This window comes from Xenopus laevis, chromosome 8L (genome assembly GCF_017654675.1).
Source record: "Xenopus laevis strain J_2021 chromosome 8L, Xenopus_laevis_v10.1, whole genome shotgun sequence".
In the NCBI taxonomy this organism is placed as follows: domain Eukaryota; kingdom Metazoa; phylum Chordata; class Amphibia; order Anura; family Pipidae; genus Xenopus; species Xenopus laevis.
The window spans coordinates 29,638,200-29,664,449 of record NC_054385.1 but is presented as its reverse complement, the minus strand read 5'-3'; the positions used below and the strand labels follow the sequence as shown (position 1 = coordinate 29,664,449).

General features: G+C 43.2%; 1 protein-coding gene across 5 annotated transcripts in view; it reads right to left on the bottom strand.

Moving 5' to 3' along the window:
- The window catches only part of LOC121396962, a 338,181-nt gene that overhangs the window by 299,749 nt on the left and 12,182 nt on the right, over positions 1 to 26,250 (bottom strand). Inside the window, exons 2-5 of one of the 5 annotated variants that reach the window (XM_041572627.1) lie at positions 9,009 to 9,419; positions 8,453 to 8,628; positions 7,892 to 8,076; positions 2,019 to 2,116 (exon numbers count right to left, since the gene is read on the bottom strand). The gene's annotated coding sequence lies outside the window, so the exon portion shown is untranslated. Of the gene's footprint in view, positions 1 to 440; positions 672 to 2,018; positions 2,117 to 7,891; positions 8,077 to 8,452; positions 8,629 to 9,008; positions 9,420 to 14,493; positions 14,544 to 20,368; positions 20,554 to 20,917; positions 21,889 to 26,250 lie in introns of those variants that run through there. The other 4 variants (XM_041572629.1, XM_041572626.1, XM_041572628.1 and 1 more) reach the window with 4 other exon arrangements.

The following is a 26,250-nucleotide window of genomic DNA, read 5'->3' as shown; positions in this document are numbered from 1 at the left end:
TTGTTTTTTAGATGGCGTCAGCGACCCCCATTTGAAAGTTGGAAAGCGTCTGAAGAGGAAGAAAGCAAATAATTCAAAAACGATAAAATATAAATAATAAAGACCAATTGAAAAGTTGCTTAGAATTAGCAATTCTACAACATACTAAAAGTTGACTTACAGGTGAACCTCCCCTTCACAATGGAACAGAGTGAGGGAGGGGGTTGCATGACACTGTGAGCCTAAGGGGGGGTTGGGGGAAATTAGAGGGGGAGGGCTCCAGTTTCAAAGAATTTTTGCAGCGTGTTTAAAAGGTTGGGGGCTAGTTGTTCTACCAGAGCTTTATACCAGTTGGGTGGGAGTCCATCCATACCTGGAGTTTTCTAACTATTCAATCTCCCTTTAACTGACCTACAAGCTGGGATTTTAGGAGAATATAATGAATAATGGTTGAATTTTACCTTTCTGTTTCAGAAATGGAATAGACGTCTCATGGCTGGAACATTACCATCAATGACCCCCCTGCTGTGAGACACAGTGGAATATACCATCCCATTCTTCAACCAATCATCTTCTTCTTTTATGCTGCCTGGGATTCTTATCTGCCAACAACATCCAGGGATTGTGGGATTTGTAGTTCAACAGTAGCTGGAGCATCTCATGCTGGAAATCTGTATGCAGTGATTCTCAGTCTAAAAAGAAAGTAACAGAGATCAGGTGGGAGTTAAGGCCTAGATCCCTTTCATTCTCCATTATGGCGGAACAGGAGAGAGTTGTTACAAAGCAGCAAATCTACTAAATGGACTGAAATGAACTTCTGCAGAACTCCAGTTGCACCCGCACTTAACATCTGATTTTCACATTCACTTTTTATTGTCCCTTTGTCTAATGGAAATAGTAAGAGGGAAATGTATTCTGATTTCTCCCCTTGTCTTATGTGTTACGTCTCTTACCTGCAGGGAAAAGGGGGAATGGCCTGACATTATATGGGACATAGTCAGTGAATGTAAAGCAGATATTCCATTTGCACTTTTGTCAAGGCAACAATTACACCCCTGATATCACTGGCACCTCCCTGGTCTCTCATAGTCTGTAATACTCGTCTGTACTAAACACAATGTAACAGCAACAGCCCCTAAATATCATACAGACACCAGCACCAAGACATCCCATAAAACTATAGCAGCATAGGTATTCCCCTGTACTAAGCACAATTCAGCAGGAACAGCCTCCATTATGGCCCTATCACAAGAGTCTTAATACATTAAGAGAAGACAGTGGAGATGATACTTAACCTTTCTGCCTGCCCAGTGCTCCTTTTTCATTTAAAAACCTCATTGAGTATTTGGATATAAATAGAGGAGTCACCATGTTTATTCTACTCCCAGGTGTTCCTTATACAGGTACCTATCATTGATCTTAAAGGAGAACTAAACCCACCTTTAGTCAAAAGTCCCCAATGGCCCTGCTCTGCTAGCCCCACCCTGCACAGTGTCACCCCTGAATTGTGTCCCCTCTAGAAATAGTGACGCACATCTAGAGTCAGCGCAGCGGAGCTCACGGGCGACATCTACGGTATTCTCAGTAATGTGAGCACCGTATTGGCGCATGCAGAGTTGGAGAAATCTGCATGCGGAGGTCCGCTGCACTGACTCTGCATGTGCGTCACTATTTCTAGATGGGACACAATTCAGGGGTAACACTGAGCAGGGGGGGCAGTGGCGGGGGGGGCAGTGGGACTTTTGGCTAAAGGGGAGTTTAGTTCAACTTTAAAGGGGTTGTTCACCTTAACATAACTTTTAGTATGATATAGAGAGTGATATTCAATTTGCAATTGGTTTTTATTATTTGTGGGTTTTGAGTTATTTAGTTTTTTTTATACAGCAGCTCTCTAGTTTGTAATTTCAGCAATCTGGTTGCTAGGATCCAAATTACCCTAGCAACCATGCACTGATTTGAATAAGAGACTGGAATAGGAGAGATAGTTATGAATACACAGGGCAGGATGATCAATGAATGAGCAGGATCGTTTGACTCACTGGCTCTGGAGAGAGCTGTGCCGGGTTATCAGGATCTCATTCTTTTTTCTTTCCTCCCGTTGGTGCTGGAGTGGTCGCCTTCTGTCATACTCCTTCATCTGTGGAGAAAATGGGACAGAGTTACACCATGCTTAGCTATGGATAAAGGGGAAGCAAACCAGAGTGTGAGCTCATACGCTTATCTCCCATAATTCCACAGTCTCTAACAATACTTCCCTTTGTATAAATGTCAGTTTGAGGGTTATTGAGGTTTTGTTGCTTTTGTATCTCTTTCTACTTAAAGCAAATCTGTCATCACTTGAGAAGGAAACATATTGCAGATGATTAGGTGGCAAATGATTAGGTGCTGGGTTACATGAGTAACTAAGTGCTTCAGTGAGTGCTTCACAACAGACCCTGCAGCTTTCACTGTGAGCAGAAAAACCTCTGTATCTATGGTTCACTCAAAAGAGGGACAAACGCACATTCCTGAATATAAAACATAATATAATTATACAATTATAATGCACCATTGTAGCTACAGCTTTGTCATAGGCAATTAACAGTCCATTGGATCAGGGCTACAGCTTCCAGCCCAAAAGCCAAGATGTGGATCAACAACATACAGGGTCGGACTGGGCCGGCAGCGATAGAAAAGATGTTATTTTATATACTGGGGCATACAACTCCCAGCATCCTCCCTGCTAGTGCAACATACAGAAATATGTGGCACAACAGGATCAAACTTTTTGTTCTATATGTGACATTTGCTACTAAAGTTACACTGAATGCAGAACCCCCTGTACCCCCTCAGTGGTTGCCCCCATCACTGTCTCACTGATCTGTGTATGTCTCTAGCCATTGCTAAACTACCCAGCAGTCCCTGTGATAACTAGTACCTGAGCTGTAGTTCAGTGACAGACACAGATCTAAATGGGGACAGGGGGAGTCCCGTCAGGGGTCCCAGGAGATCTGATGGGGGCGCTGCTTCTAAAGCTGCTCATGTTTGGACTTTATTAGTGTTGTTTTAGACTGTGCAAGTTTGATCTGTACCTGAGCATGTGATTGGCTGTCAGTTACTGGGATATCATGCCTTATCTCCATGACATCACTCCCAGCTCAGCTCTGATTGGCTGAAAGCTGCAAGGAAGGTGATGTAACGGCTCAGGTACAGATGACCGTTATTTCATTTCTGGATTCAGAGGTAAGAGCAGCTGATCCATTTACGGGGAGCAGGGGGGGCATATTTAGATGATACAAAGGGCAATTTCGGGTGTTTTGTCACCCATCATTTATAGTAGCTTGGGTAGTGGGGCCATCGCTGCCAAAATTGTCCCATTGCCTAGCACTCTAATTGCTTGGGGAGCTGCTTGTCATGAAACTGTTCCAAATGACATGTGTGTGACAAGCAGGAAAGGGGGGAGTCATTTAAGGCAACTTGGCATGACTTTCCTGCAATAAATACACTATGATGGTATAAGATCCATTGTGCTCTCTGGCTATTACTTTATTTACATGTGACATGTCTGTAATTGTACACGGGGACTGCAGCCTGTTGAGAGGCACTGAACATATATTCCATTAATACTGACTTGTCTTTTTATTTGGATACAGACACCTACATATTACACTTATACAGGGAATCAGCTGAAAATGGGCTTCTGATGGCAGCCCTGCCCCCCAATCTACTAACACATGTGGGTGTCAAAGTGCCTAAAATCTCCCCATCTGCCTCTCTAATGGGAGTGAGAGCAGAAAAACTTATAGTTCTAAGGCAATGGGTGTTTGGTTTACTTGTTTTTGTAGTTTTTTCTGAACCATTAGACAATTTTATTTGCCTCTGCTGTAAATGCCAACGGTCATTTTCCAACTGTCATTTGCCAACGGTCACACTCATCGTAGCGACAGTCAGTGGCCTCAGCACTAGAGTGGGGGACGGTTCAGAGAGGCTTAAGTAGAAAGACAAGTAGCACAAATCAGAAGAATAAATGTCTGCCCTTAGGATTCCTGCATTATGGGTGCAGGGGGCACTGATCAGAGCAGAGCTGGTTATGGGAAGCAGGCACACTGGGTACATGCAGGGGAAATGGATTCAATAGGAATGATGGCCCCTGTATTGATATAACCAAGGAATCATAGAGCATGATGGGATCTGTAGTCCTGTTACAAGCCAGCCCTCATCATGACATTATAAGCAATACAAACGCTACCTACCTCTTATGGTCAACCCTTATAGTGCATCATGGGAGATGAAGGCCCTTTCCACATGCCAGTGATAAAAGTCTACAGCCTGGTTGCCCAACATTTTTGTCAGCTAAATAGCACACGCAACAACAGTCAGGGTCCCTCACTTCCATAATAGCCTTATAGTGGGTAAAGACCTCACAGTGCATTATGGGATCTGTAGTTTATTCATTGGCATTAATTTGCTCCTTCTAACAGTCTCTTATTTCTCCCCAAAAAGTGAAATATCCCGAGAGATTTGAGAGAGATAGCGATTTGAGAGAGAGACGGCAATTTGAGAGAGAGACAAGAGATTTGAGAGAGAGACAGTGAAAGAAGAAGAGAGAGAGCAGCAAAGCGAAGAAGACAAAGAAGAAAGAAGACTTCAGTGACCCCCTGCCAGAGATAACATCTTCCCATTTGGGATCCTCTGGACAAAGGTACTGCTCCTGTATTTCCCCCTCTATAACATGTGCTTGGAACAGTAAGATTAGCTTATCCCTTGGCTGTAGGAGTTGCCATGCTGCTCATTATAGATGTAGCTATAGCTGTTCTTCTTTATTCTCACCTGTAGATTTGTGAGTCGGGGGATTCATCTTTTATCTGTCCCTGTACATGGCAGTCCCCCAGGTTGGTCCCAACCCACTATTGTCCCTGAAATTGACTGTACAGCCCCACCCCAGCAATGCACTTTATTCCACTACTAAAAACTGGACTGTATGTTTTCCAATTCCAGGGCACCCCTAACATGGGGCTCCGTAGGAAAATTTCAGTGGGTCAAATTATGTATTATGCAATTTAGACAGATGGGGAGCCAATCATTAGCATTAGAAAAATTACAGTTCAACAGGTTCATTAAATGCACATTAAAATAGGGCTCATTTACTATTGCGCTGGGCATAATATCATGGCAAATAAATCCTATTAGTAAATGTGCTTGTTCCTTTGTGCTGTCCCTATACATATGGCACCTCTCCACATTAACTCTAACCTTCCCAAATCTCTATTTTATTTTACAGGGGCGTCGGAGATGGGCCTGCGTGCCATCATGGACCGCCTTTCAATAAAAGGCAATCAGAAGGTAAGTCTGCTCTCTAAAGTGGCTGCTGACAAAGGTACCCGAGGGGTTAAAGGGGATACTAACCCAATGATAAACATTGTGTATCTTCCATGTAAATGTGATTAAATAGAAATATAACAGGGTTTACAATTCCCATATTTAGTGTTAGAACTTACTAGTGAGAGTTGCCATGTTATTTGCTCTGTCTATAGAGATCAATGTAACAGCTCCCCTAGTGGTAATAAATACATATTGCTTTGCTTATTGTGCCTAAGGGAAGAAATTGTTACTCTCATTATTACTGGGGATTAAACACAAACTGCTGGAAAACTTAATGTCTTCTTGTTTCTTATATTTCTCTAGGGCTTAGAGTGGATCTACATGGAGGAGGAGGGGATCTGTGAGATCATGGAGTTTGAGGGACCACTGGCGGCCCTTTATTTGAAGTGCATGAGGCAGGACATCATATGCCAAATGAAATGGGCACTCTATGATTATTGGATGGCCAAAGAGAGCATGAGAAACACCAGGTGGTGGAAGATGAGGTTGATGTCCGAGTTCCAGCAGGACAAGAGGAAGGCCAAAGCCCAACTGAGATACCTCTATAAAACACTAGAGGCGATGAACCAGGCCATTCTCAGAAGAACATGGAGAGATATCCAGGTACAGTTTCTTATGAATATAATATTATAATATTTCTTAAAATATTTCTATTTTGTAATGGAAAGTATAAGGGGCTGATGTATTGAAATCCATTACAATGCTGCTATTTTGTAAAAAAACAACCACAAAAAGAACATATAACTCCTGTGCAACTGAAACCTATTGAGATGCCATAGAAACCAATGGGAAGTGTATCTTCATCATTTTGGCAAGGAATTGAGATGGATCAAAAGGCTTGAAAATGCAGAGAAACCTGCGATTTGCAACTTGTCCCATAATCACAGAAAGTCGAGGGAAATGGTGCAAACTCATATAGTAATGTTAATTTGCTTAACCGCCATATTTCTGATTAAAATGCCCCAAAATATAATAGAATTTCTACAGAGATATCACTTGCTAATGTAAAAACCTGTGGCATGAGTTTAACGTTATTTTGTTTGGTTTGCAGACAGCCCTCGCAACCACCAAGCGGCCACCAACACCACCGGCAGTTTCCTCGGTACCAAGTACCGATGCACCTCTGTGTAGGTTATCTTCATGACACAGAGGTGAGTGAGCCATTCGCAATTCCACCAGCGCCGCCTCCACTCTAATCCACCATAATTCCACACGTGGTGCACCCCCTTATAACTAAAATATGGTCCCATAGACAGAGCACCCTTAAGCCACTTGGTAGACCCTGCATTCCACTCCATCCCTCGGGCTGTAGAAGCTGGGTCTACAGTCTGCCTGCGGTCCAATGGAATGGAATGGAATGCAGTGTTCACCTAGCAGCTTAATGGTGCTCATGTGTATGCTGCCATATTCTACTCTGTTTCAACTTCCTCCACCGTAATTCCAACAGCGGTGCCCCCACTTACACCTAAAATATGGTTCCATAGACAGGATCACCCTTAAGCTGCTCGGTAGATTCTGCATTTCTTTTCATTCCATCCCACAGTCTGCAAAGCCGGGTCTGCTGGCTGCTTGGGGTCCAATCGAATGAAAGGAATGCAGTGTTCACCTAGCAGCTTAATGGTGCTCATGTGTATGCTACCATATTCCCTCTGTTTCAATTCCCTCCACCGTAATTCCACCAGCGGTGCCCCCACTTACACCTAAAATATGGTTTCATAGACAGGAGCACCCTTAAGCTGCTCGGTAGACCCTGCATTCCTTTTCATTCCATCCCACAGTCTGCAAAGCCGGGTCTGAAGGCTGCCTCGGGTCTAATAGAATGAAAGGAATGCAGTGTTCACCTAGCAGCTTAATGGCGCTCATGTGTATGCTGCCATATTACATTCTATTTCCATTCCCTCCACCTGAATTCCAACAGCGGTGCCCCTTCTTTTACCCAAAATATGGTTCCATAGACAGGAGCACCTTTAAGCTACTCGGTAGACCCTGCATTCCTTTTCACTCCATCCCTCAAGACTGCAGAGGCCGGGTCTGTAGGCTACTTGTGGTCAAATGGAATGGAGAGGAATGCAGCGTTCACCTGGCAGCTTAATGGCGCTGATGTATATGCTGTCATATTCCCTTCTGTTTCCCTCACCCTGCTTCCCTTGCTTTAATTTGGCGCATTGATCCTGGGAGCAAATCCGATCGCCGTTAAGGGGTCAGGAAGGAATTTTTCCCTCTAGTGAAGCTTGCTAGAGGGTTTTTGCCTTCCTCAGGATCAAATAGTGCAGGTTTTCTAATTATTGTCAATAAAACTGTGACTTACACAGATTTAACACCAAGCTGCTGTGTGTGTGTGTCTTTATTCTGGGTACTGGTCGCATTTGGGAGGGGTAACATATAGATGGGGTGGGGGATGTGAGAATGGAATGAATAAGCAGAGAAAAAACAAAGAAAAGTTAAAGAAGAATGAAAGTGAAATTTACCTATGTTCTTGTTTTATAAGAAACCCTGCTTTCCATGGTATATGTCAGTGTGATTCCTTACACCCCACCCAGCAGTTCAGTACCTGTGAGTGACACATGCCAGTCCTCCTGTGGGTACAGCTGCTCCACCAAGCATTCTTACACTGGGCTAACGGGTTGCAAGTTCAGTTTCTAATGGTCATTCCTCGGAATCTCCCACCATTTCCCATCATGGAATGTAGCCTGTATTCTCATGTACCCACTGGCACATACAGACATAACAACAAAGCTGGAGGGAAAGATAAAAATATATATAATATATAATTTAGTTTAACGTGATACTGACGCTCAAATGTATCATAGTAAGAACAAATCCTTCTAAAAGGGAAGTAAAAACACAAGACAAATTAAAAAAAATGAATAGATAATAAAAGGCAGTGTCCAATAATGGTGGCTTGCACTTGTTCTTTGCACGCTGCCTTCCACTTAATTAATGAACCCTAGGTCTTACTGACAAATGTATGTACTATGTAGGCCAGACCATGTGTACTCAAAAGGTGAACAACCACATCTGTATACATACATTGGTGAACAGGACCCCTACTGAAAGGTGAAGACATTGGTGGCCAAGGGAAAAAGAAACATTGGGGTTCAGTAGAATTTACCTCTAAAGTTCAGCAGCAAGTCTTCTTCACCCCCCTCCAGTGGCTTCTTATCCGGCGGCTCCTTCCTCCTTCTCCAGCAGCAGAGTCAGCATCAGCAGCAGATCCTTCTTCCCCAGGCCCCCTTGTAAGTTGAAATCCACTAGGCCTAGGACGACTGTGCCCCCATGATGGTGGACCTGTGCAGAATGAGAGAAAGAGAGAGTGAGAGAGACCCCTCTGCCTCTTGCTGAACAACAACCCCCAGAAGGAAGTGAAGTCCAGGTGGGAGGCACTGGGAAATCAGAATAAAGGACATTACACTGCATTCAGCCCGACAGTGGCAATCTGGTGGGTTAACTCGGTGCAGCAGCAACTGGTAGCCATGTGCACACTTACTGCACTGTAATGCTCACTCACTCACACTCTCTCTCACACGTGCAGACAAACAAGCAGAATTAAGGTCTCACCCACATGGCAGCAGCAGCACAATTTTGGTGGGCAGGTAGTTGCTTCCATACATACATGCCAACATATTACTTGGGTATAATATCCCATAAACCCCCTGCTCTGATCAGACCTTGTGGGATGTAGTAGATCCTTCTCCGCTGGTGCAGTAGGTAGAAAATCAGTAAAGCAGAGTAAGTCAGGGCACTGAGGTTGGCAGAATATCATATCACTGGGTTGTCCAAGCGCTGAATCTGAGTCGGGTGGAGAGGTGGGAAAAGATAAGTCATACCGACTCCCCTCTGTGCTCCTCCATGTTCCACACCAGGCTTTGGTGGTAACTGTTCAAAGCTTTCTCTCCAACCACTTCCAGCTTGTGGAAATTTAATCAGATTCTCCTTCTCGAGTTAAACTCTGAGCTGCAAGGAATGAAATACATCCCCACTTTCACTTTACCGTCCTTCTCAATCCTCCAGTTATTGACATCATTGTATGGGGAGCAGGTGACCTGTTGCTGGTGGGAGCTCCCACGCCCCCTTCATATCTGCACAAAGAGAAGATCTATGTAAGCCTGCAGTCCAGTCATATTTAAAAAGGGAAAGTATTACCAACATTACAGTGGTTTAGCAAATCTGGGTCATTTATAATGACCTGCAAGTGAGAACAGGAGGATACAATGAGTTTAGGAGAAGTCACTGAGGGGTTATGTGACCATATAAAGGCACAAGGCTGCAGGCTGAGTTATACAGGGAACTCGGAGTATCATTCATGTATTATAATTTACCCCCACTGTAAATGATAAGGATATTAGAATTCACTGAGGGGGGCTACATGACCATAACAAGGAACAAGGCTACAAGCTGTGTTGTACAGGGAACTCTTAATATAACTCATGTATTATAAGGGTTAACGTACCCCCTACTGTAAGTGATAAGGATATTAGAAGTCACTGAGGAGGTTTATGTAACCATATAAAGGCACAAGGCTACAGGCTGAGTAATACAGGGAACTCGGAGTATTATTCATGTATTATAAGGGTTAATGTACCCCCTACTGTAAATTATAAGGATATTAGAAGTCACTGAGGGGTTCTGTGACCATATAAAGGCACAAGGCTGCAGGCTGAGTTAAACAGAGAACTCTAAGTATCACTCATATTTTAAAAGGGATAATGTATCCCCACTGTAAATAAGAAGGATATTAGAAGATACTGATGGGGGTTATGTAAACATAATGTGCCCCTACTGTAAATGATAAGGATATTAGAAGAGACTGAGCGTGATAATGTGACCATATAAAGGCACAAGGCTGCAGGCTGAGTTATACAGGGAACTCGGAATATCATTCATGTATTATAATGTACCCCCCACTGTGAATGATAAGGATATTAAAAGTCACTGAGGGGGGTTCTGTGACCATATAAAGACACAAGGCTGCAGGCTGAGTTATACAGGAAACTCTGAGTATCACTCATGTATTATAATGGATAATGTACCCCCTACTGTACGTGATAAGGATATTAGAAGTCACTGAGGGGGTTTATGTAACCATATAAAGGCACAAGGCTGCAGGCTGAGTTATACAGGGAGCTCTGAGTATCACTCATGTATTATAAGGTTTAATGTACCACCTACTGTAAATAATAAGGATATTAGAAGTCACTGAGGGGGTCTGTGATCATATAAAGACACAAGGCTGCAGGCTGAGTTATACAGGGAACTCTGAGTATCACTCGTGTATTATAAGGGATAATAAACCCACTACTGTAAATGATAAGGATATTAGAAGTCACTGAGGGGTTCCGTGACCATATAAAGGCACAAGGCTGGAGGCTGAGTTATAAAGGGAACTCTGGGTATCACTTGTGTATTATAAGGGATAATGTACCCCCTACTGTAAATGATAAAGATATTAGAAGTCACTGAGGGGTTCTGTAACCATATAAAGGCACAAGGCTGCAGGATGAGTTATACAGGGAACTCGGAGTATCACTCATGTATTATAAGGGATAATGTACCCCCTACTATAAATGATAAGGATATGAGAAGTCACAAAGGGGGGTTATTTGACCATATAAAGGCACAAGGCTGCAGGCTGAGTTATACAGGGAAATCTAAGTATCAATTGTGTATTATAAGGGATAATGTACCCCCTACTGTAAATGATAAGGATATTAAAAGTCAATGGGGGGTTTTATGACCACAAGAAGGCACAAGGCTGCAGGCTGAGTTATACAGGGAACTCTGAGTATCACTTATGTATTATAAGGGATAATGTACCCCCTACTGTAAATGATAAGGATATAAGAAGTCACTAAGGGGTTCTGTAACCATATAAATGCACAAGGCTGCAGGCTGAGTTATACAGGGAGCTCTGAGTATCACTTCTGTATTATAAGGGATAATGTACCCCCACTATAAATGATAAGGATATTAGGAGACACTAAGGGGGGTTATGTGACCATATAAAGGAACAAGGCTGCAGGTTGAGTTATACAGGGAAATCTCAGTATCACTCATGTATTACAAGGAATAATGTACCCCCCACTGTAAATGATAAGGATATGAGAAGTCACAAAGGGGGGTTATTTGACCATATAAAGGCACAAGGCTGCAGGTTGAGTTATACAGGGAACTCTGAGTATCACTCGTGTATTATAAGGGATAATGTACCCCCTACTGTAAATGATAAGGATATTAGAAGTCACTGAGGGGTTCTGTGACCATATAAAGGCACAAGGCTGCAGGCTGAGTTACACAGGGAACTCTGAGTATCACTTGTGTATTATAAGGGATAATGTACCCCTACTGTAAATGATAAGGATATTAAAAGTCAATGGGGGGTTCTATGACAACAAGAAGGCACAAGGCTGCAGGCTGAGTTATACCGGGAACTCTGAGTATCACTTGTGTATTACAAGGAATAATGTACCCCCCACTGTAAATGATAAGGATATGAGAAGTCACTAAGGAGGTTATGTGACCATATTAAGGAACAAGGCTGCAGGCTGAGTTATACAAGGAACTCAGAGTATCACTCATGTATCATAAGGTATAATGTACCCCCTACTGTTAATGAAAAGGATATTAGAAGTCACTGAAGGGTTCTGTGACCATATAAAGGCACAAGGCTGCAGGCTGAGTTATACAGGGAAATCTAAGTATCACTCATGTATTACTAGGAATAATGTACCCCACTGTAAATTATAAGGACATGAGAAGTCACTAAGGGGGTTATGTGACCATATAAAGGCACACGGCTGCAGGCTGAGTTATACAGGGAACTCCGAGTATCACTTGTGTATTATAAGGGATAATGAACCCCCTACCGTAAATGATAAGGATATGAGAAGTCACTGAGGGGATCTGTGACCATATAAAGGCACAAGGCTGCAGGCTGAGTTATACAGGGAACACCGAGTATCAATTGTGTATTATAAGGGATAATGTACCCCCTACTGTAAATGATAAGGATATTAAAAGTCAATGGGGGGTTCTATGACCACAAGAAGGCACAAGGCTGCAGGCTGAGTTATACAGGGAACTCCGAGTATCACTCATGTATTATAAGGGATAATGTACCCCCTACTGTAAATGATAAGGATATTAGAAGTCACTGAGGGGTTCTGTGACCATATAAAGGCACAAGGCTGCAGGCTGAGTTACACAGGGAACTCTGAGTATCACTTGTGTATTATAAGGGATAATGTACCCCCTACGGTAAATGATAAGGATATTAGAAGTCACTGAGGGGTTCTGTGACCATATAAAGTCACAAGGCTGCAGGCTGAGTTATACAGGGAACTCTGAATATCATTTGTGTATTATAAGGGTTAATGTACCCCCTACTGTTAATGATAAGGATATTATAAGTCACTGAAGGGTTCTGTGACCATATAAAGGAACAAGGCTGCAGGCTGAGTTATACAGGGAACTCTGAATATCATTTGTGTATTATAAGGGATAATGTACCCCTACTGTAAATGATAAGGATAGTAGAAGTCACTGAGGGGTTCTGTGACCATATAAAGGCACAAGGCTGCAGGCTGAGTTATACAGGGAACTCAGAGTATCACTTGTGTATTATAAGGGATAATGTACCCCCCTTCAAAAAATGATAAGGATATTAGAAGTCGCTGGGGGGTTCTATGACCACATGAAGGCACAAGGCTGCAGGCTGAGTTAAACAGGGAACTCTGAGTATCACTTGTGTACTACAAGGAATAATGTACCCCCCACTGTAAATGATAAGGATATGAGAAGTCACTAAGGGGGTTATGTGACCATATTAAGGCACAAGGCTGCAGGCTGAGTTAAACAAGGAACTCAGAGTATCACTCATGTATCATAAGGTATAATGTACCCCCTACTGTAAATGATAAGGATATTAGAAGTCACTGAGGGGTTCTGTGACCATATAAAGGCACAAGGCTGCAGGCTGAGTTATACAGGGAACTCTAAGCATCACTTGTGTATAATAAGGGATAATGTACCCCCTACTGTAAATGATAAGGATAGTAGAAGTCACTGAGGGGTTCTGTGACCATATAAAGGCACAAGGCTGCAGGCTGAGTTATACAGGGAACTCCGAGTATCACTTGTGTATTATAAGGGATAATGTACCCCCCTTCAAAAAATGATAAGGATATTAGAAGTCGCTGGGGGGGTTCTATGACCACATGAAGGCACAAGGCTGCAGGCTGAGTTATACAGGGAACTCTGAGTATTACTCATGTATTATAAGGATAATGTACCCCTACTGTAAAGATAAGGATATTAGAAGTCACTGAGGGTCTGTGACCATATAAAGGTACAAGGCTCAGGCTGAGTATACAGTGAACTCGAGTATGACTTTTTATTATAAGGATAATGTACCCCCCTGAAAAATTTATAAGGATATTAGAAGTCCTGGGGGTCTATGACCAATGAAGGACAAGGCTGCAGGCTGAGTTATACAGGGAACTCTGAGTATCACTCATGTATTATAAGGGATAATGTACCCCCTACTGTAAATGATAAGGATATTAAAAGTCAATGGGGGGTTATGTGACCATATAAAGGCACAAGGCTGCAGGCTGAGTTATACAGGGAACTCTGAGTATCACTCATGTATTATTAGGGATAATGTATCCCCACTGTGAATGATAAGGATATGAGAAATCACTGAAGGGTTCTGTGACCATATAAAGGCACAAGGCTGCAGGCCGAGTTATATAGGGAACTCTGAGTATCACTTGTGTATTACAAGGAATAATGTACCCTCCACTGTAAATGATAAGGATATTAGAAGTCACTGAGGGGTTGTTCTGTGACCATATAAAGACACAAGGCTGCAGGCTGAGTTACACAGGGAATTGAGGGTTACTGCCTGCTCTGCTCTAATTACCCTGCAGAAATAGGGATTGATAGTACTATGTAGGCACCTAATATTTTTGGACAGAGACAATGTGAAAGTAATGGAAGGGTTACTGCCTAGTTTGCAATTTCAGCAATCTGTATTGTATTGATTTAAAAAAGAGACTGGAATATGAATAGGAGAAATAGTTATAAATACACTGGGCAGGATGATCTATGAATGAGCAGTTTGACTCAAACTCACTCACATTCTCTGGACTTTTTCTTTCCTCCCGTTGGTGCTGGAGTGGTCGCCTTCTGTGATACTCCTTCATCTGTGGAGAAAATGGGACACAGTTACACCATGCTTAGCTATGGATAAAGGGGAAGCAAACCAGAGTGTGAGCTCATACGCTTATCTCCCATAATTCCACAGGTTCTAAGAATACTTCCCTTTGTATAAAAGTCAGTTTGTGGGTTATTGAAGTTTTGTTGCTTTTGTATCTCTTTCTACTTAAAGAGAATTTGTCGTCACTTGAGAAGGAAACATATTGCAGAAGTGGCAAATGATTAGGTGCTGGGTTACATGAGTAACTAAGTGCTTCAGTGAGTGCTTCACAACAGACCCTGCAGCTTTCACTGTGAAAACCCTCTGTATCTATGGTTCACTGAAACGCACATTCCTGAATATAAAACATAATATAATTATACAATTATAATGCACCATTGTAGTTACAGATTTGTCATAGGCAATTAACAGTCCATTGGATCAGGGCTACAGCTTCCAGCCCAAAAGTCAAGATGTGGATCAACAACATACAGGGTCGGACTGGGCCGGCAGCGATAGAAAAGATGTCATTTTAGATACTGGGGCATACAACTCCCAGCATCCTCCCTGCTAGTGCAACATACAGGAATATGTGGCACAACAGGATCAAACTTTTTGTTCTATATGTGACATTTGCTACTAAAGTTACACTTCCTACGCTGAATGCAGAACCCCCTGTACCCCTCAGTGGTTGCCCCCATCACTGTCTCACTGATCTGTGTATGTCTCTAGCCATTGCTAAACTACCCAGCAGTCCCTGTGATAACTAGTAGCTGAGCTGTAGTTCAGTGACAGACACAGATCTAAATGGGGACAGGGGGAGTCCCGTCAGGGGTCCCAGGAGATCTGATGGGGGCGCTGCTTCTAAAGCTGCTCATGTTTGGACTTTATTAGTGTTGTTTTAGACTGTGCAAGTTTGATCTGTACCTGAGCATGTTGATTGGCTGTCAGTTACTGGGATATCATGCCTTATCTCCGTGACATCACTCCCAGCTCAGCTCTGATTGGCTGAAAGCTGCAAGGAAGGTGATGTAACGGCTCAGGTACAGATGACCGTTATTTCATTTCTGGATTCAGAGGTAAGAGCAGCTGATCCATTTATGGGGAGCAGGGGGGGCATATTTAGATGATACAAAGGGCAATTTCTGGTGTTTTGTCACCCATCATTTATAGCAGCTTGGGTAGTGGGGCCATCGCTGCCAAAATTGTCCCATTGCCTAGCACTCTAATTGCTTGGGGAGCTGCTTGTCATGAAACTGTTCCAAATGACATGTGTGTGACAAGCAGGAAAGGGGGGAGTCATTTAAGGCAACTTGGCATGACTTTCCTGCAATAAATACACTATGATGGTATAAGATCCATTGTGCTCTCTGGCTATTACTTTATTTACATGTGACATGTCTGTAATTGTACACGGGGACTGCAGCCTGTTGAGAGGCACTGAACATATATTCCATTAATACTGACTTGTCTTTTTATTTGGATACAGACACCTACATATTACACTTATACAGGGAATCAGCTGAAAATGGGCTTCTGATGGCAGCCCTGCCCCCCAATCTACTAACACATGTGGGTGTCAAAGTGCCTAAAATCTCCCCATCTGCCTCTCTAATGGGAGTGAGAGCAGAAAAACTTATAGTTCTAAGGCAATGGGTGTTTGGTTTACTTGTTTTTGTAGTTTTTTTCTGAACCATTAGACAATTTTATTTGCCTCTGCCAACGGTCATTTTCCAACTGTCATTTGCCAACGGTCACACTCGTAGCAACAGTCAGTGGCCTCAGCACTAGAGTGGGGGACGGTTCAGAGAGGCTTAAGTAGAAAGACAAGTAGCACAAATCAGAAGAATAAATGTCTGCCCTTAGGATTCCTGGCATTATGGGTGCAAGGGGCACTGATCAGAGCAGAGCTGGTTATGGGAAGCAGGCACACTGGGTACATGCAGGGGGAAATGGATTCAATAGGAATGTGGCCCCTGTATTGATATAACCAAGGAATCATAGAGCATGATGGGATCTGTAGTCCTGTTACAAGCCAGCCCTCATCATGACATTATAAGCAATACAAATGCTACCTACCTCTTATGGTCAACCCTTATAGTGCATCATGGGAGATGAAGGCCCTTTCCACATGCCAGTGATAAAAGTCTACAGCCTGGTTGCCCAACATTTTTGTCAGCTAAATAGCACACGCAACAGCAGTCAGGCTCCCTCACTTCCATAATAGCCTTATAGTGGGTAAAGACCTCACAGTGCATTATGGGATATGTAGTTTATGCATTGCCATTTATTTGCTCCTTCTAACAGTCTCTTATTTCTCCCCAAAAAGTGAAATTTCCTGTGCGATTTGAGAGAGATAGATATTGTGAGAGAGATCGATTTGAGAGAGAGAGAGAGAGAGAGAGAGAGAGCGATTTGAGAGAAAGCTATTGTGAGAGACATCGAAAGAAGACGAGAGAGAGAATCAAGGAGAAGACAAGAAGACAAAGAAGAAAGAAGACAAAGAAGAAAGAAGACAAAGAAGAAAGAAGACAAAGAAGACTTCAGTGACCCCCTGCCAGAGATAACATCTTCCCATTTGGGATCCTCTGGACAAAGGTACTGCTCCTGTATTTCCCCCTCTATAACATGTGCTTGGAACAGTAAGATTAGCTTATCACTTGGCTGTAGGAGTTGCCATGCTGCTCATTATAGATGTATCTATAGCTGTTCTTCTTTATTCTCACCTGTAGATTTGTGAGACAGGGGATTCATCTTTTATCTGTCCCTGTACATGGCAGTCCCCCCAGGTTGGTCCCAACCCACTATTGTCCCTGAAATTGACTGTACAGCCCCACCCCGGCAATGCACTTTATCCCACTACTAAAAACTGGACTGTATGTTTTCCAATTCCAGGGCACCCCTAACATGGGGGTCCGCTGGAGGTGGGGCAAATGATGTATTATGCAATTTAGAGCAGATGGGGAGCCAATCAGAGCATTAGAACAGTTCTAGATCAACAGGTTCATGAAAAGCACAATAAAATAGGGCTCATTTACTGTTGCCCTGGGCATAATATCATGGCAAATAAATCCTATTAGTAAATGTGCTTGTTCCTATGTGCTGTCTCTATACATATGGTACCTCTCCACATTAACTCTAACCTTCCCAAATCTCTATTTTATTTTACAGGGGCGTCGGAGATGGGCCTGCGTGCCATCATGGACCGCCTTTCAATAAAAGGCAATCAGAAGGTAAGTCTGCTCTCTAAAGTGGCTGCTGACAAAGGTACCCGAGGGGTTAAAGGGGATAGTAACCCAATGATAAACATTGTGTATCTTCCATGTAAATGTGATTAAATAGAAATATAACAGGGTTTACAATTCCCATATTTAGTGTTAGAACTTACTAGTGAGAGTTGCCATGTTATTTGCTCTGTCTATAGAGATCAATGTAACAGCTCCCCTAGTGGTAATAAATACATAATACATATTGCTTTGCTTATTGTGCCTAAGGGAAGAAATTGTTACTCTCATTATTACTGGGGATTAAACACAAACTGCTGGAAAACTTAATGTCTTCTTGTTTCTTATATTTCTCTAGGGCTTAGAGTGGATCTACATGGAGGAGGAGGGGATCTGTGAGATCATGGAGTTTGAGGGACCACTGGCGGCCCTTTATTTGAAGTGCATGAGGCAGGACATCAAATGCCAAATGAAATGGGCACTCTATGATTATTGGATGGCCAAAGAGAGCATGAGAAACACCAGGTGGTGGAAGATGAGGTTGATGTCCGAGTTCCAGCAGGACAAGAGGAAGGCCAAAGCCCAACTGAGATACCTCTATAAAACACTAGAGGCGATGAACCAGGCCATTCTCAGAAGAACATGGAGAGATATCCAGGTACAGTTTCTTATGAATATATATTATAATATTTCTTAAAATATTTCTATGTTGTAATGGAAAGTATAAGGGGCTGATGTATTGAAATCCATTACAATGCTGCTATTTTGTAAAAAAACAACCACAAAAAGAACATATAACTCCTGTGCAACTGAAACCTATTGAGATGCCATAGAAACCAATGGGAAGTGTATCTTCATCATTTTGGCAAGGAATTGAGATGGATCAAAAGGCTTGAAAATGCAGAGAAACCTGCGATTTGCAACTTGTCCCATAATCACAGAAAGTCGAGGGAAATGGTGCAAACTCATATAGTAATGTTAATTTGCTTAACCGCCATATATTTCTGATTAAAATGCCCCAAAATATAATAGAATTTCTATAGAGATATCACTTGCTAATGTAAAAACCTGTGGCCTGAGTTTAACGTTATTTTGTTTGGTTTGCAGACAGCCCTCGCAACCACCAAGCGGCCACCAACACCACCGGCAGTTTCCACGGTACCAAGTACCGATGCACCTCTGTGTAGGTTATCTTCATGACACAGAGGTGAGTGAGCCATTTGCAATTCCACCAGCGCTGCCTCCACTCTAATCCACCATAATTCCACACGTGGTGCACCCCCCTTATAACTAAAATATGGTCCCATAGACAGGAGCACCCTTAAGCCACTTGGTAGACCCTGCATTCCACTCCATCTCTCGGGCTGTAGAAGCTTGGTCTACAGTCTGCCTGCGGTCCAATGGAATGGAATGGAATGCAGTGCACACCTAGCAGCTTAATGGTGCTCATGTGTATGCTGCTATATTCCCCTCTGTTTCAACTTCCTCCACCGTAATTCCAACAGCGGTGCCCCCACTTACACCTAAAATATGGTTCCATAGACAGGAGCACCCTTAAGCTGCTCGGTAGACTCTGCATTTCTTTTCATTCCATCCCACAGTCTGCAAAGCCGGGTCTGCAGGCTGCCTCGGGTCCAATAGAATGAAAGGAATGCAGTATTTACCTAGCAGCTTAATGGTGCTCATGTGTATGCTACCATATTCCCTCTGTTTCAATTCCCTCCACCGTAATTCCACCAGCGGTGCCCCCACTTACAACTAAAATATGGTTTCATAGACAGGAGCACCCTTAAGCTGCTCAGTAGACCCTGCATTCCTTTTCACTCCATCCCACAGTCTGCAAAGCCGGGTCTGCAGGCTGCCTCGGGTCCAATAGAATGAAAGGAATGCAGTGTTCACCTAGCAGCTTAATGGCGCTCATGTGTATGCTGCCATATTACATTCTATTTCCATTCCCTCCACCTGAATTCCAACAGCGGTGCCCCTTCTTTTACCCAAAATATGGTTCCATAGACAGGCGCACCTTTAAGCTACTCGGTAGACCCTGCATTCCTTTTCACTCCATCCCTCAAAACTGCAGAGGCCGGGTCTGTAGGCTACTTGTGGTCAAATGGAATGGAGAGGAATGCAGCGTTCACCTGGCAGCTTAATGGCGCTAATGTATATGCTGCCATATTCCCTTCTGTTTCCCTCACCCTGCTTCCCTTGCTTTAATTTGGCGCATTGATCCTGGGAGCAAATCCGATCGCCGTTAAGGGGTCAGGAAGGAATTTTTCCCTCTAGTGAAGCTTGCTAGAGGGTTTTTGCCTTCCTCGGGATCAAATAGCGCAGGTTTTCTAATTATTGTCAATAAAACTGTGACTTACACAGATTTAACACCAAACTGCTGTGTGTGTGTGTCTTTATTCTGGGTACTGGTCACATTTGGGAGGGGTAACATATAGATGGGGTGGGGGATGTGAGAATGGAATGAATAAGCAGAGAAAAAACAAAGAAAAGTTAAACAAGAATGAAAGTGAAATTTACCTATGTTCTTGTTTTATAAGAAACCCTGCTTTCCATGGTATATGTCAGTGTGATTCCATATCCCCACCCAGCTCTTCAGTACCTGTCAGTGACACATGCCAGTCCTCCTGTGGGTACAGCTGCTCCACCAAGCATTCTTACACTGGGCTAACTGCCTGCAGGTTCAGTTTCTAATGGTCATTCCTCGGAATCTCCCACCATTCCCCATCATGGAATGTAGCCTGTATACTCATGTACCCACTGGCACATACAGACATAACAAAAAAGCTGGAGGGAAAGATACAAATACATATAATATATAATTTAGTTTAACGTGATACTGACGCTCAAATGTATCCTAGTAAGAACAAATCCTTCTAAAAGGGAAGTAAAAACACAAGACAAATTAAAAAAAATTAATAGATAATAAAAGGCAGTGTCCAATAATGGTGGCTTGCAATTGTTCTTTGCACGCTGCCTTCCACTTAATTAATGAACCCTAGGTCTTACTGACACATGTATGTACTATGTAGGCCAGACCATATGCACTCAAAAGGTGCACAACCACATCTGTATACATACATTGGTGAACAGGAACCCTACTGAAAGGTGGCCAAGGGAAAAAGAAACATTGGGGTTCAGTGGAACTTACCTCCAAAGTTCAGCAGCAAGTCTTCTTCACCCCCCTCCAGGGGCTTCTTATCCGGCGGCTCCTTCCTCCTTCTCCAGCAGCAGCAGCAGCAGAGTTAGCATCAGCAGCAGATTCTTCTTTCCCGGGCCCCCTTGTAAGTTGAAATCCACTAGGCCTAGGAAGACTGTGCCCCAATGATGGTGGCCCTGTGCAGAATGAGAAAGAGAGAGTGAGAGAGAGAGAGAGAGCCCTCTGCCTCTTGCTGAACAACAACTCCCAGAAGGAAGTGAAGTCCAGGTGGGAGTCACTGGGAAATCAGAATAAATGACATTACACTGCATTCAGGCCGACAGCGGCAATCTGGTGGGTTAACTCGGTGCAACAGCCACAGGTAGCTATGTGCACACTTACTGCACTGTAATGCTCACTCACTCACACTCTATCTCTCACACGTGCAGACAAACAAGTAGAATTAAGGTCTCACCCACATAGCACCATTTTGTTTGGCGGGTAGTTGCTTCCATACATACCACCATATTACTTGGGTATAATCTCCTATAACCCCTCTGCTCTGATCAAACCATGTGGGATTTAGTAGATCCTTCTCCGCTGGTGCAGTAGGTAGAAAATTAGTAAAGCAGAGTAAGTCAGGGCACTGAGGTTGGCAGAATATCATATCACTGGGTTGTCCAAGAGCTGAATCTGAGTCTGGCGGAGAGGTGGGAAAAGATAAGTGGTACTGACTCCCCTCTGTGCTCCTCCATGTTCCACACCAGGCTTTGGTGGTAACTGTTCAAAGCTTTCTCTCCAACCACTTCCAGCTTGTGAAAATGTAATCAGATTCTCCTTCTTGAATTAAACTCTGAGCTGCAAGGAATGAAATACAGTCCCACTTTCACTTTACCGTCCTTCTCAATCCTCCAGTTATTGACATCTTTGTATGGGGAGCAGGTGACCTGTTGCTGGTAGGAGCTCCCACGCCCCCTTCATATCTGCACAAAGAGAAGATCTATGTAAGCCTGCAGTCCAGTCACATTTAAAAAGGGAAAGTATTACCAACATTACAGTGGTTTAACAAATCTGGGTCATATATATATAATGCCCTGCAAGTGAGAACAGGGGGATACAATGAGGTTTTTCACTGAGTTTAGTTGCAAGGACCCCTCAAACGGATGGCAGAATAGATTTTCAATGTGCTCTTAAATTCGGCTGCCTGGGTAAATACTCACCTCACAGGGTACGTGTGTTTGTGTGCGAGCGAAGCCAACAGGGGACAGGTTTGCCAGGAGTGTTCCTGAGAGTAATCTGAGAGCTATAATAAACCTTGAATGAGGGCCTCACAACAAGTGGCCCAGGTTCACCACCCTGAGCCCTCAGCAGAGGGAGGGGACAAACCAAAAAGTACAACGGAGCAGGCACTCAAATAAAGGCAATCTTCCACCAGGTTGTTTAAGCAAAGTAAAAAAAATGTATTGTGTCCTCAGCCTTAATCATTTCGTGTTACAAACAGGGTTGTAACACGAATCCTGCTGATTGGCTCCTATGGGTTATTGCTCCTGGGAAAGCTTAGTATTATTACATAACCCCATTTATCGTTCATATTAAGGTCCCTCTATTCTGAAATGATATCTTTCAGTTGTTTTTTTTTAAAAGGTAAGTTTTATTTCTTTTTGAAACACAGAACATACATACATAACAGACAGTCAAGCAGACTGATTCATACAAGGTATAAGAAATAGTTGAACATACAAGTTGACTCCAAGCATAATAAAATAATCATCGCTATGAGATAAAGATGGACTTCTGGGATAATCGAACATCAGAGTGACCTTACGGGCAATACAGGATGAGTTGAAGCACCACCATTACGACCCAGACGGTCTGCGCAACTACTGTTCGGCTTTCAGTTTTAGGTCGCTCTATCCGGACAAGATACCTTTTAGTTATAGTCAGGGCTTAAACTAGAGGTAGATAGGTAGGTACCTGTTCAAAAGTCTTCAGCCTACCCCTAGTCCAGGTGGTTCATTCCCCCTATTGCTCTCCCCCCTACGTGTCCTTCCCTTCCACTTCATTACTTTGCAATCCATTCCCTTCTTATGCTTTGCTCACACAGGGGGTTGGAGAGTAGCCATCTGGGTGCCTAGGAAACATTGTTGACTTAGTCCTACCCTGGTTCTAGGTCCCTCTATCATGAAACGAATGTCAGAATAAAAAAAGTGTAGAACAGAAAGATAACACACCATGAGAGAGACAAAATCCTGCAAGCATATAAATAGGCTGATTCAACCGAGCATTGGAGTACGTATGTTGGACAAAGTCTGATCACCAATGAGCTGCCAGTAATGCACAGCAGCAACCCCCAAAATAAGCAAGTATGAGAAAAGGCCCAAATACTTCACTCTAGAAGAAACAGGAACAATTGAGAGATAAGGAATGGGGAGAGAGAATAATAAGCAGAGGTACAGGTGCATGAGACCCCAGTAAGGGCTCTTACCTACGTTCTGGTTTCATGCATTCAGCTGCAGGGGAGCGCAGGAGTAGACGCACTGAATTCTTTTCAATATGGCTGTGCTCACACAAATGCATGTAAACGCCAAACGCAGGTTGGGATGCAGCATGTTGCATTTTACCTGCATTCGGTGCTTACATGCGTCTGTGTGAGCACAGCCACATTGAAAACAATTCAGTGCGTCTACTCCTGTGCTCCCCTGCGGCTGAACGCATGAAACTGGAACGCATGGGAGCGCAGCTAAAAACGCTCATCTGTAAGAGCCCTAAGGAGCAGCCAGAACCAGCAGGATAGTGTAGGTGAGACGATAGAAAAAGTCATTAACTAGATGGTCTCTTCCCTCCTACTGCTTCTACTTTCTCCCTCCTACCTGCACTTCTGTCCAGCTGCCACTCACCTGCTCTGCTGGCACCCATGAACTGGCAGGATGGGAGAGCCTGGAGGATGAAGAGGAGGATGAAGAAGATGAGCACCGACTCCAGCAGCATCAAGTGGAGTGATCAGAGCATTCTCTGGCAACAAAATGGCTTTATCACATTGCTATAATGCCCACTGTCCTGCACACAGGGCTCAACTACTAATTAGCTGGGTTTTATATACTGCACTGACCTTGTACAGAACAGGACAAGGGATAAATATGTGTGGCCCTAATAAGGGACCGGAGACATGCAGCCCCCTCAGTATAATCCTATATACACCTATATACTGTGTATTTGTTACTGGATCACTGGCAAAAATAATATAAATGCAAGTTATACACTAAATGGCAGTGTGTTAGGAGTTTCCTTAAATGAGAAGGATCTTGGGGTTTTTGTAGATAACAAGTTGTCTAATTCTGGGCAGTGTCATTGTGTGGCCACTAAAGCAAATACAGTTCTGTCTTGCATAAAAAAGGGCATTAACTCAAGGGATGAAAACATAATTCTGCCTCTTTATAGGTCCCTGGTGAGGCCTCATCTGGAGTATGCAGTGCAGTTTGGGACTCTAGACCTTAAGAGGGATATAAATGAGCTGGAGAGAGTGCAGAGACTAAGTGCAACTAAACTGGTTAGAGGGACGGAAGACAAATTATGAGGGGAGACTGTCAAGGTTGGGGTTGTTTCTCTGGAAAAAAGGCGCTTGCGAGGGGACATGATTACACTTTACAAGTACATAAGAGGACATTATAGACAAATAGCAGGGGACATTTTTACCCATGAAGTGGATCACCGTACCAGAGGCCTTCCCTTCAGACTAGAAGAAAGAACTTTCATTTAAAGCAACGTAGGTGGTTCTTCACAGTCAGGACAGTGAGGTTGTGGAATGCACTGCCGGGTGATGTTGTGATGCTGATTCAGTTAATGCCTTTAAGAATGGCTTGGATGATTTCTTGGACAGACATAATATTAAAGGATATTGTGATACTAAACTCTATAGTTAGTATAGATATGGGTATATAGAATTTATGTGCAGGTATGGAGGGGTGTGTGTATGGATGCTAGGTTTTCATTTGGAGGAGTTGAACTTGATGGACTTTGTCTTTTTTCAACCCGATTTAACTTCATAACTATGTAACTTGGGTAACTACATGCAAACTTACTGAACATACGGGCACATTACTCCTGTACTCTCCGCAGCACAGAGAGAAATACAGAGCAAATAATTATACAGCTTCATATAAGGCAGAGGTGACAGTTGGAAAGCTAGTGCCACCCAGTCAGGAACTCACCAGCTCTAATCCTGTTCCACATGAAGTTACCGTCAATATTCCAGAGGTAACCTGACAAATGACAGAAAATAAGGCACAATACAGGGAGCACTGAGATGCCAGGCTGTATATTGGTATATACCCCCCACCACACCACCACTTTTGCTTTAGACTGGGGCTCTCATACTGCAGACTCCCCCAGTGGGACAGACCCATGTGTCTGAGGGCTGTCCCACTGTCATACAAAAATAATATTCTTTTCATATAGAGGGATATAAACTTTCCCATAATAGACTTCACCAAACCTATGGGACAGGGAGGCAGGACACACAGACCCTTTAAAATTACACAGACAGACAGACATCCTTACACAACAGCCTGGGGGATACAACAGTCTCCAGAGGCAGTTCCCTAGTCCCAGGAATGTAAGAGCCACTAAATGAAGGTCTATGGTGATCACTAACCCCAGCGGTGGGGCAAATAATTAAGTACAGAGAGACCACGGGGAATACAGGAAGGAAAACGGGGAGAGTAAGGAATATAGAGATGCTACATCTTGCAAGAAAAGATGGAAAAGACAGTGTTGTTGGACCCGACTCCAAAATGATCTGTTTATAACTACTGAGCTGATACTGTATAGATTATATAGATAATGTACAAGTCTACAGACTGAATTATACAGGGAACTCTGGGTATCACTTGTGTATTATAAAGGATAATGTACCTCCTACTGTAAATGATAAGGATATAGTCAACAAGAGGTTCTGGGACCATATAAAGGAACAAGACTGAAGGCTGAGTTATACAGGGAACTCTGAGTATCACTTGTATTTTATAAGGGATAATGTACCCCCTACTGTAAATGATAAGGATATTAGAAGTCATTGAGGGGATTTCTGACCATAAAGACACAAGGCTGCAGGCTTAATTATACAGGGAACTCTGAATATCACTAATTTATTATAAGGGTAAATGTACCCCTACTGTAAATGATAAGGATATTAGAAATAACTGAGGGGTTATGTGACCATATAAAGGCACAAGGCTGCAGGCTGAGTTATACAGGGAACTCTGAGTATCACCTGTATTTTATAAGGAATAATGTACCCCCCACTGTAAATGATAAGGATATTAGAAGTCACTGAGAAGTTCTGTGAC